Below are 9768 nucleotides of genomic sequence, written 5' to 3' on the forward strand. Positions count from 1 at the left end.
GCATGTGCAAACCGGAACGATATACGGCAATTATCATTTGTTTTTTTCATATAAATTTCTCCTGCCATTGCGGCTCGGCTTCCCTCCAGATAAAGCCATGTGCGTTGGTGGCGTAATCCGTAGGGGTTAAACCTGCTGACGGGAGTTGTCACTGGATTATGTGAGATGATGCTGGATGTTTATTACATGCTTGTTATTAATAAATGTGAATGTTATTTACTAAAATAAAGTGAGCGTATTTTATGAAGCGTGGTCTGTGCAGTCTGTTAACCTATTAACCCAGGTACTGCACTATTGGAGGCTGTTCTTTTCTTTTTGTTGCCTATGATCTGCTTGTAAACTGTGTGGAGCCATTTCGGGGGTAACCAATTATTCCTAAAGGAACATCAGCACCAGAATCTGGTTAATCTGATTGATCTGCTTATATGCTTAACAAATATAAAAATAACCCTGTGCTAGAAGATCATATGAGCACCAATATTGGCAGGGCCGGCGCCACCTATAGGCGAGATAGGCGCCGGCCTAGAGCGCACACCAGTCAGGGGCGCTGCCAGGGCTGAAACTACAGGGCAGGCAGTCGCTCATCCATGCTGCAACTGTGAGGGGGGGGGGGGAGGGCGCCTGCTGTCCGTTCTGCCACTGTGGGTTAAGGGGAGGCGGCCGCCGCCCGCTCGCCGCCTGTTCACTCGCTGCTGGGGAGGCTGAGCACTGTCACTGCCCATTCTCTCCAAAGAGAAGCCATGTAGCCTGTACGGAGGAGGAAACTGAAGGACAAAGTCAGCTGACAACCAATAGCGGTAAGAGGAGGAGGTCTGCGTGGAGTCCCATATTATCAGAGCCAGCACTGGAGGCACAGGAAGAGATAGATGAGGAATCCATCGGCTGACATAGTGAGTAATTACCAGGCCCTCCACCACAGGTCTCATCCCTATCCCCCCTGCTATAGAGGTGATGGGGGGGGAATAGGGATGAGACCTGTCGTGGGGGATGGCACTGCCACTGATCTCATCCCTATCCCCCCCGCTCCATCCCTGCTTCCACTCACCCCATCCCATCCCTGCTGCCATTCATCCCATCCCATCCCTGCTGCCACTCATCCCATCCCTGCTGCCACTCATCCCGTCCCGTCTTATCCCTGCTGCCACTCATCCCATCCCTGCTGCCGCTCATCCCATCCCTGCTGCCACTCATCCCATCCCATGCCTGCTGCCACCCATCCCATCCCTGCTGCCACTCATCCCATCCCTGCTGCCGCTCATCCCACTCCATCCCATCCCTGCTGCCACTCATCCCATCCCATCTCTGCTGCCGCTCATCCCACCCCATCCTATCCCAGCTGCCACTCATCCCATCCCATCCCTGCTGCCGCTCATCCCACCCCATCCTATCCCAGCTGCCACTCATCCCATCACATCCCTGCTGCCGCTCATCCCACCCCATCCCATCCCTGCTGCCACTCATCCCATCCCTGCTGCCACTCATCCCATCCCATCCCTGCTGCCACCCATCCCATCCCTGCTGCCACCCATCCCAATCCCTGCTGCCGCTCATCCCATACCATCCCTGCTACCATTTATCACATCCCATCCCTGCTGCCACTCATCCCATCCCTGCTGCAACTCATCCCATCCCATCCCTGCTGCTGCTCATCCCATCCCTGCTGCCACCCATCTCATCCTATCCCTGCTGCCACTCATCCCATTCCTGCTGCCGCTCATCCCATCCCATCCCTGCTGCCACTCATCCCATCCGATCCCTGCTGCCACTCATCCCATCCCTGCTGCCACCCATCCAATCACATCCCTGCTGCCACCCATCCAATCCCTGCTGCCACTCATCCCATCTTATCCCTGCTGCCACTCATCCCATCCCTACTGCCACCCATCCCTGCTGCCACTCATCCCATGCCTGCTGCCACCCATCCCTGCTGCCACTCATCCCTTCCTATCCCTGCTGCCACTCATCCCATCCCTTCTGCCACCCATCTTATCCCTGCTGCCACCCATCCTATCCCTGCTGCCACTCATCCCATCCCTGCTGCCACCCATCCCATCCCTGCTGCCACTCATCCCATCCCATGCCTGCTGCCGCTCATCCCATCCCTGCTGCCACTCATCCCATCCCATCCCTGCTGCCACCCATCCCATCTTCGCTGCCACTCATCCCATCCCATCTTCGCTGCCACTCATCCCATCCCATCTTCGCTGCCACCCATCCCATCTTATCCCTGCTGCCGCTCATCCCATCCCATCTTCGCTGCCACTCATCCCATCTCATCACCGATGCCACTCATCCCACGCCATCCCATCACAATGCCACTCATTCCACCATCCTTTCTGCTCATTCTATCCCTCCACCTCTGCCACTCATCCCATCCCTGCTGCCACATCCCATTCCATCCCTGCTGCCACTCAGTGAGTGACAGATTTGCTATCTTTTATTTCTAGCTAGAGTGAGATAACAAAATAAAAATCGATAGATAGACATGAGGTACATCTATGGACCTAGTTTTTTTTTTTTTTTGCCTTTATTGATGATTTTCACTGAAAGTTCAAGTGATTTATAAAGCTTTATTTCAATGTTCAGTCAGCAAATTATCTTTCACTTGCAAACTTAATCCATATCCTTAAAAATGACAAACGTGCATGCAATAAAAATGATGCATTTGTGTGAAACAGTGACACTGCAAAGGCTGTGCCACTTCTTCCGTTTACTGTTATACCAAACGAATATCCCTAAAATACATTTTTTTAAGTGGGGATACCAACTATGTTCAGTGCAAAAGGGGTCTGATAGGTGTATCTAGGGCTATCTATGGGAATGTGTTTTTCCCCCCATTTATACTTACCTAGGTGGATGCTGCATCTGTCCCCCCGGCGCCTCTGCACTGAGAACCGAGCGATTGAACACCGCTGATCGCTCAGTTCTGACAGCTACGTCGCTTTGCCCAGGAGCGGCTGCCTGCCGCAGTAAAACTGCGGTGGGCGGTCGCTAAGTTGTTAAGGGAGCACTTCACCATGGCTGGGTATTTTAGGAGCTGTGGTCAAGTGCTCCCTTAAACAGAACTGCAGGATAGGCTTCCATTGCTCCTCCAATGTCAGTGCTCCTTCCTCTTTCCTGCAGCAGCCACTCACTGACACAGGAGATCTGGAGCTGCAGGATCACATGCCTGCACCACAGCATAGTAAAAATAGGTAAGTACACGGATCTTTTTTAAACTATGGTGGAAAAGTAGAAGGGAAGGAACAATTTTAAGAATAAAGAATAGTTTGTATTAGCTGTATATTTCACTTTAAAGCGGTAGTATCATGTTTTTTTACACTTTTACCTACAGGTAAGCCTATAATAAGGCTTACCTGTAGGTATAATTAATATCTCCTAAACCGGCACGGTTTAGGAGATATTTGCAGTGCATGCAGCCGCTCACGCGAGCGGCGCATGCGCTCTGAAGGTCCGGGGGGACCTTCAGTTTTGCTTGTGGGAGCTTGCCGGAAAGTCACTCCCGCGCATGCATGCGGGAGTGACGTCATCACGGCTCCGGCCAATCACAGCGCCGGAGCCGCCGAACCCGGAAGAGACGGCGAGGGATCATGGCGGCGCCCGCAGCGATGTCCGAGGGTCCGTGTCGGGGCTTCGTTCTAAGGTAAGTAATACATAATGAGCTAGTATGCGATGCATACTAGCTCATTATGCCTTTGTCTTGCAGGTTTTTTTTTTTTACTTTTACTTTTTGGGTTTACAACCGCTTTAAGGATAGCTTGCTTTGAATTATTGTGATTGTAAAATCTCGTTTTTTTTTTAAAATAACAAGCTGCCAGCTTTGCACATCTAGAGAGTGAGATTTTTGCCCATTCTTCTTTGCAAAATAGCTCAAACTCTGTCAGGTTGGATGGAGAGCGTCTGTGAACAGCAATTTTCAAGTCTTGCCACAGATTCTCAATTGGATTTAGGTCTGGATTTTGACTGGGCCATTCTAACACATGAATATGCTTTGATCCATTCCTTTGTAGCTCTGACTGTATGTTTAGGGTCGTTGTGCTGCTGGAAGTTGAACCTCCACCACCATCTCAAGTCTTTTGCCGACTCCTAACAGGTTTTCTTCTAAGATTGCTCTGTATTTGGCTCCATCCACCTTCCCATCAACTCTGACCAGCTTCCCTGTCCCTGCTGAAGAAAGCATCCCCACAACATGATGCTGCCACCACCATGTTTCACGGTGGCGATGGTGTGCTCAGGATGATGTGCAGTGTTAGTTTTCCACCATACATAGCGTTTTGCTTTCAGACCAAAAAGTTCAATTTTGGTCTCATCTGATCAGAACATCTTCTTCCAAATATTTCCTGTGTCCCCCACATGGCTTCTCGCAAACTGCAAATGGGACTTCTTATGGCTTTCTTTCAACAATGGCTTTCTTCTTGCCACTTTCCATAAAGGCCAGATTTGTGGAGTGCATGACTTATACAGTAGTTGTCCCGTGAAAAGATTATCCCACCTGAGCTGTCGATCTCTGCAGCTCCTCCGGAGTTACCATGGGCCTCTTGGCTGCTTCTCTGATTAATGCTCTCCTTGCCCAGCCTGTCAGTTTAGGTGGATGGCCATGTCTTGGTAGGTTTGCAGTTGTGCCATACTCTTTCCATTTTCAGATAATGGATTGAACAGTGATCTGTGAGATGTTCAAATATTTTTTTTATAACCTAATCCTTCTTTAAACTTCTCCACAACTTTATCCCTGACTCGTTTGGTGTGTTCCTTGGCCTTCATGATGCTGTTTTTTACTAAGGTTCTCTAACAAACCTCTGAGGGCTTCACAGAACAGCTGTATTTATACTGAGATTAAATCACACACAGGTGGACTCTTTTTACTAATTAGGTGACTTCTGAAGGCAATTGGTTCCTCTAGATTTTAGTTAGGGTTATCAGAGTAAAGGGGGCAGAATACAAATGCACGCCACATTTTTCAGATATTTTTTTGTAAAAAATTTTGAAAACCATTTATCATTTTCCTTCCACTTCATAATTATGTGCCACTTTGTGTCGGTCTATCACATAAAATCCCACTAAAATAAATTTACATTTTTGGATGTAACATGACAAAATGGGGAATATTTCAAGGGGTATGAATACTTTTCAAGGCACTGTAGCTCCAAAAAATTAATCCCCGGGTCGTAACAATGATGTCAGGTGATGTGGATCTTATCTTAATGTTTTGCTAATAATTTACACAAAGTGTCCCCCCCCCCCCCCCGTGTGCATCACAATGTAGTCTTCAAAAGGGAATAAATGTTTTCTAAAGTAAAATGTATACAGTATGTTTACATTGGGCTTTACAGTTCCGCTACAATACATAAAAGTCAGTCTAATGTGATATCTTAATCTGCTGACTTATTTTTAATAAATTTTGCAGTAGATATATGGGGGTGGGCAAACAAGGTAACCTATTGAGAGACCTGATGCATTCTCTGTGAGAACGCTCTGTGGAAGGGGCGAAACGCGTCAAGTTGTAGTATCCGGTCTCTCATCTTCTAGATCATCATTTCCGGCGGTGGTACACATGGTTGGAGCGCATGCTGGAATTAGTGCATGGTACTGGCGTCTCCTTCCAAGTGCGGCATACCAGCCTCCCCTATCTTTTTAAAGGCGAATTGATGTCCATACATATGTAAGTGAAATTTTTATTTGTGAGTATTAATAAAGGAACGCATTACACTATTTTGGATCCTTCTTTTCTATGAGCCCCAGCCCTTGGTGACTACCTTCAGGAACTGCATCTGGCTTCACTTACCAGTTCAGCGTATTAGGACCCACGTGCCATATGGTTAAGGGGTCCACATTAGTGATCGACCCATATTGTTTTTTCATTGCTGATACTGATACCAATATTTTGGTCATCGCGTATCGGTATGGGCCGATATTTTCGTACATTTAGAAAAAAAATGATTTTTATTTTTTAACTTGACGGGTACTCTTGTGGAGGGATCTGGGGGTCTAAAAGACCCCAAACCCCTCCTCTGCACTTAAAAGCATTCAAAACGCCAAGTTTGGCTGTTTTGAATGCTTTAAATTTTTTTAATTTGGCGCCAGTACCCGGAAGTGATGTCATGACCCCTTGAGCCCTTCATCTGGATACTCTGGTGATGCCATGGGATCAGCCTGATTTATGCCTTTCCGCCCCTCCAAGATTCTCCCATATCTGTTCTGTAGGATCAAGTTGTATGTCTAATGGTGGGCCTCAATCCTCCTTCATCTCATCCCTCTGATCCTCTTCTATTCTGACCCATCTTCACACCTTGATCACACTTTCTTGCAGGGCACTCCATATTCTGTGGTTTAGGCTAGGGCTCTGAGGTCATTCTGTATGCCTGAAGCCCATGTGGCCCAGGCCACTTGGTGCATAACACGATATGAGGGGTGTCTTAAAACTTTACTGGACAGTATGCCTGACAGCTCACAGACTTCGGTTATATAATGACCATTGGAGATCCACATGAATAGTAACAACAAGTCTCCAAGCAGATGGTATAAACTCAAAGATACTGATCCATACCAAGATGAAAATGTCTAACTACTCAGGAGGGGCTGCTGTGATGCTTAGTTACTTGTGAAAGTTCTTTGCAGATCTTTTCTTCAGACCCTAGGCCTCATGCCATCTAGTTCCCCCAAAGGGTTAAGTGCCCCCGATCCCTTGCCTTATTCTTCTCTCTCTGTACACAGACATACCCCGAATAGCTCTTCCCCCTACATTGTAAAGAAAAGGGTAGGCCTACTGAACACCACATATCCTGAGTAATGTGACTACATAATAAAGGAGAACTACACTGGATGTAGACAAGAGGGTGGGGTTCACTGAGAAAACCCCTTCTCCCCTCCTGAAGACTTCTGGGATGTATGACATAATTTGCCTAGGCCTGGAAGCATGAAAAAAATGTTTTAACCAGTTGCCGACTGCGCACAGTATATTTACTGCGGCAGTCAGCCCCGGCCAGGCAGAGTGACGTAGATCTACGTCGCTCGACTGTCACTGGGTTTTGAGCCAATAGCAGGCGAGCGCGCGCCCGCTGAGGCGCGCGCCCGCCTCGGCTCGTTCACGGAGGAGTGCGGGTGTGTGACCGGCGGACCCGATGTCTGCCGGTCACACTACGATCGCCGGTACAGCGGGAGAAAGGCAGAGCGGCTTATGTAAACAAGCCGCCTGTCATTCTCCCCTGTGTAAAAATGGAGATCAGACGGTTCTACTATGTAGAACCGTTGATCTCTGTTTTTACACTAGTAGCCATGTCCCACTACAGTTAGAATCACGCCCCTAGGACACACTTAACCCCTCCCTGTCAAAAACAGTTAACCCCTTCCCTGCCAGTGTCATTTTTACAGTAACAGTGCATATGTATAGCACTGATTACTGCAGTAATGTCACTGGTACCCCCAAAAGTGTCAAAAATGTCAGTCAAGGGTCCGATCTGTCCGCCGCAATGTCGCAGTACCGCAAAAAAAATCGCAGATCGCCGCCATTACTCGTTAAAAAAAAAACACCAAAAATGACAAAAATCTTTCCCTTTGTTAGTAAACGCGATAACTTTTGCGCAAACCAATCAAAATACGCTTTTTGCATTTTTTTTTACCAAACATATGTAGCATAAAACAAATTGGCCGAGAATGTTAAAAAATTTAGATTTTTACATTTTTTGGGGGGGGGATTTCATATAAAAAAAAGTGAAAAATTTTGTTATTTTTGCAAAATTTACGCTCTTTTTTTGTTTATAGCACATGATCAAAAAATCGCACAGGTGATCAAATACCACCAAAAGAAAGCTCTGTTTGTGGGAAAAAAAGGACGTGAAATTCGTATTAGGTACAGCGTCGCACGACCGCGCAATTGTCCGTTAAAGTCACGCAGTAAAAAAATCGCAAAAAAACCCCTGGTCAGGAAGGGGGTAAAATCTTCCGGGGCTTAAGTGGTTAAAAAAGTAAATATTATATACTTTCCTATTTTCTAATGCTAACAGCATTTGGATTACAATAGTCAATGTGAAGTGAGAGAATGAGGTTGGGAAAACTGCTCTTAAAATGTTATTTATTTATATATTCATCTTGGACTCTGAGGCCTCCATTTCATTTTTGACAAACTCCTGATTTCCATGCTACTATTTGCTTTTACAGCGATAGTCCACGCCACATGTGTTTAAAGATTTATTGCCCCTGTTCCCTCCCCTGTCCATATTATTGAATATCATACACAAAATAAAAACTAAAAAGCTTCCAAGAAACATTCCACATGCACAAAATCGCCACAATTAACAATCTTCACTGGTTTAAATTATTACCCTACTCATAAACAGGCTCATTTGTCTAGTATATTTAGGCCGGCCATACATGGTTTGAATCGAACCGTTAATGAGCAGGCTGAATGTACCACGATCGATCAACTTGCCTGCCAGATTCTTTCACGATTATCGTTAGTGGCTGCTAAAGCCGCTAGTGATAATCACTGTCTTCTCCCAGCGGGGATGGCTTCCTCCTCCCGGAGAAGACAATGGCCCAGCAGGAGGGATTCCTGCATCAACACTGTCTGTGTTGATGAGGAAATCGAGCAAATTTATTTCCAGGCTGCGATTTTGCTTGCAATTTGACATGTCAAGTCGCACCAATGTAAACTGGGGCCCAATGAACACTCACCGCAGATGAACCAATCATTGTCAATCAAACACATGGACCAGGAAGATACACCTGCACTGAATGTTTGGTGAAAGGCACATTTACTGGTTTAGAAATACACACTTTACTTTCAGTACTGCTTTTTGGTAATATCCGCATATTATGTTCTTCATTGCATTATGATGGAAAAAAAATAATTTGGATTCTTTCAAACACACACTCATGTTCACAGAATATTTATTTAAAAAAAAAAAATGAAGTAAAAATCACAATTTTATTTATTACAGTAAAAAGTTATTCATGCCATAAGTTAGTATTAACTTTTTATTATATTGATACTGTCATTATTGTTTTTTATCCACATAAAAATAATATAAGCTATCATGGGAGCAGGGCCAGTACTAGACTTTTTGTTGCGCCTTAGGAAAGACCAGCCCCCTTCCCCCCCCCAAAAAAAAAACTGTGCACATTGCCCAACTCCTGCGCACAATGCCCCCCCCTTTTATCCCTACACCCCCTTCCTGTACACACTGCCTCCCTTTAACCTTACACCCCCTTCCTGTACACACTGCCCCCCTTTAACCTTACACCCCCTTCCTGTACACACTGCCTCCCTTTAACCTTACACCCCCTTCCTGTACACACTGCCTCCCTTTAACCTTACACCCCCTTCCTGTACACACTGCCCCCCTTTAACCTTACACCCCCTTCCTGTACACACTGCCTCCCTTTAACCTTACACCCCCTTCCTGTACACACTGCCCCCCTTTAACGCTACTCCCCTTCTTGCACACACTGTCCTGCTTTAATGCTACACCCCCTTCCTTCTCCCACTGCCACCCTTTATTGTTACACCCCCTTTAACCCTACACCCCCCTTCCTGTACACACTGTCCCCCTTTAATGCTACACCCCCGTTAACCCTACACCCCCCTTCCTATACACACTACCCCTGTTTAACCCTACACCCCCCTTTCTATACACACTGTCCCCCTTTAACTATATACCCCCCTTCCTATACACACTGCCCCCTTTAAACCTACACCCTTCTCCATATACACACTGACCCCCTTAACCCTACACCCCCCTTCCTGTACACACTGCCCCTATCTCTAGGGGT

The 9768-nt window shown here is 46.5% G+C and overlaps 1 protein-coding gene across 1 annotated transcript in view; it reads left to right on the forward strand.

Moving 5' to 3' along the window:
• Positions 1-348: 348 nt before the first annotated feature.
• The window catches only part of SF3B6 (splicing factor 3b subunit 6), a 169470-nt gene continuing 160050 nt past the window's right edge, over positions 349-9768 (forward strand). Inside the window, exon 1 of the mRNA XM_082251758.1 lies at positions 349-352. The gene's annotated coding sequence lies outside the window, so the exon portion shown is untranslated. The remainder of the gene's footprint in view (positions 353-9768) is intronic.

Source organism: Pelophylax lessonae (genome assembly GCF_965119305.1).
Source record: "Pelophylax lessonae genome assembly, chromosome: 3".
NCBI lineage: Eukaryota > Metazoa > Chordata > Amphibia > Anura > Ranidae > Pelophylax > Pelophylax lessonae.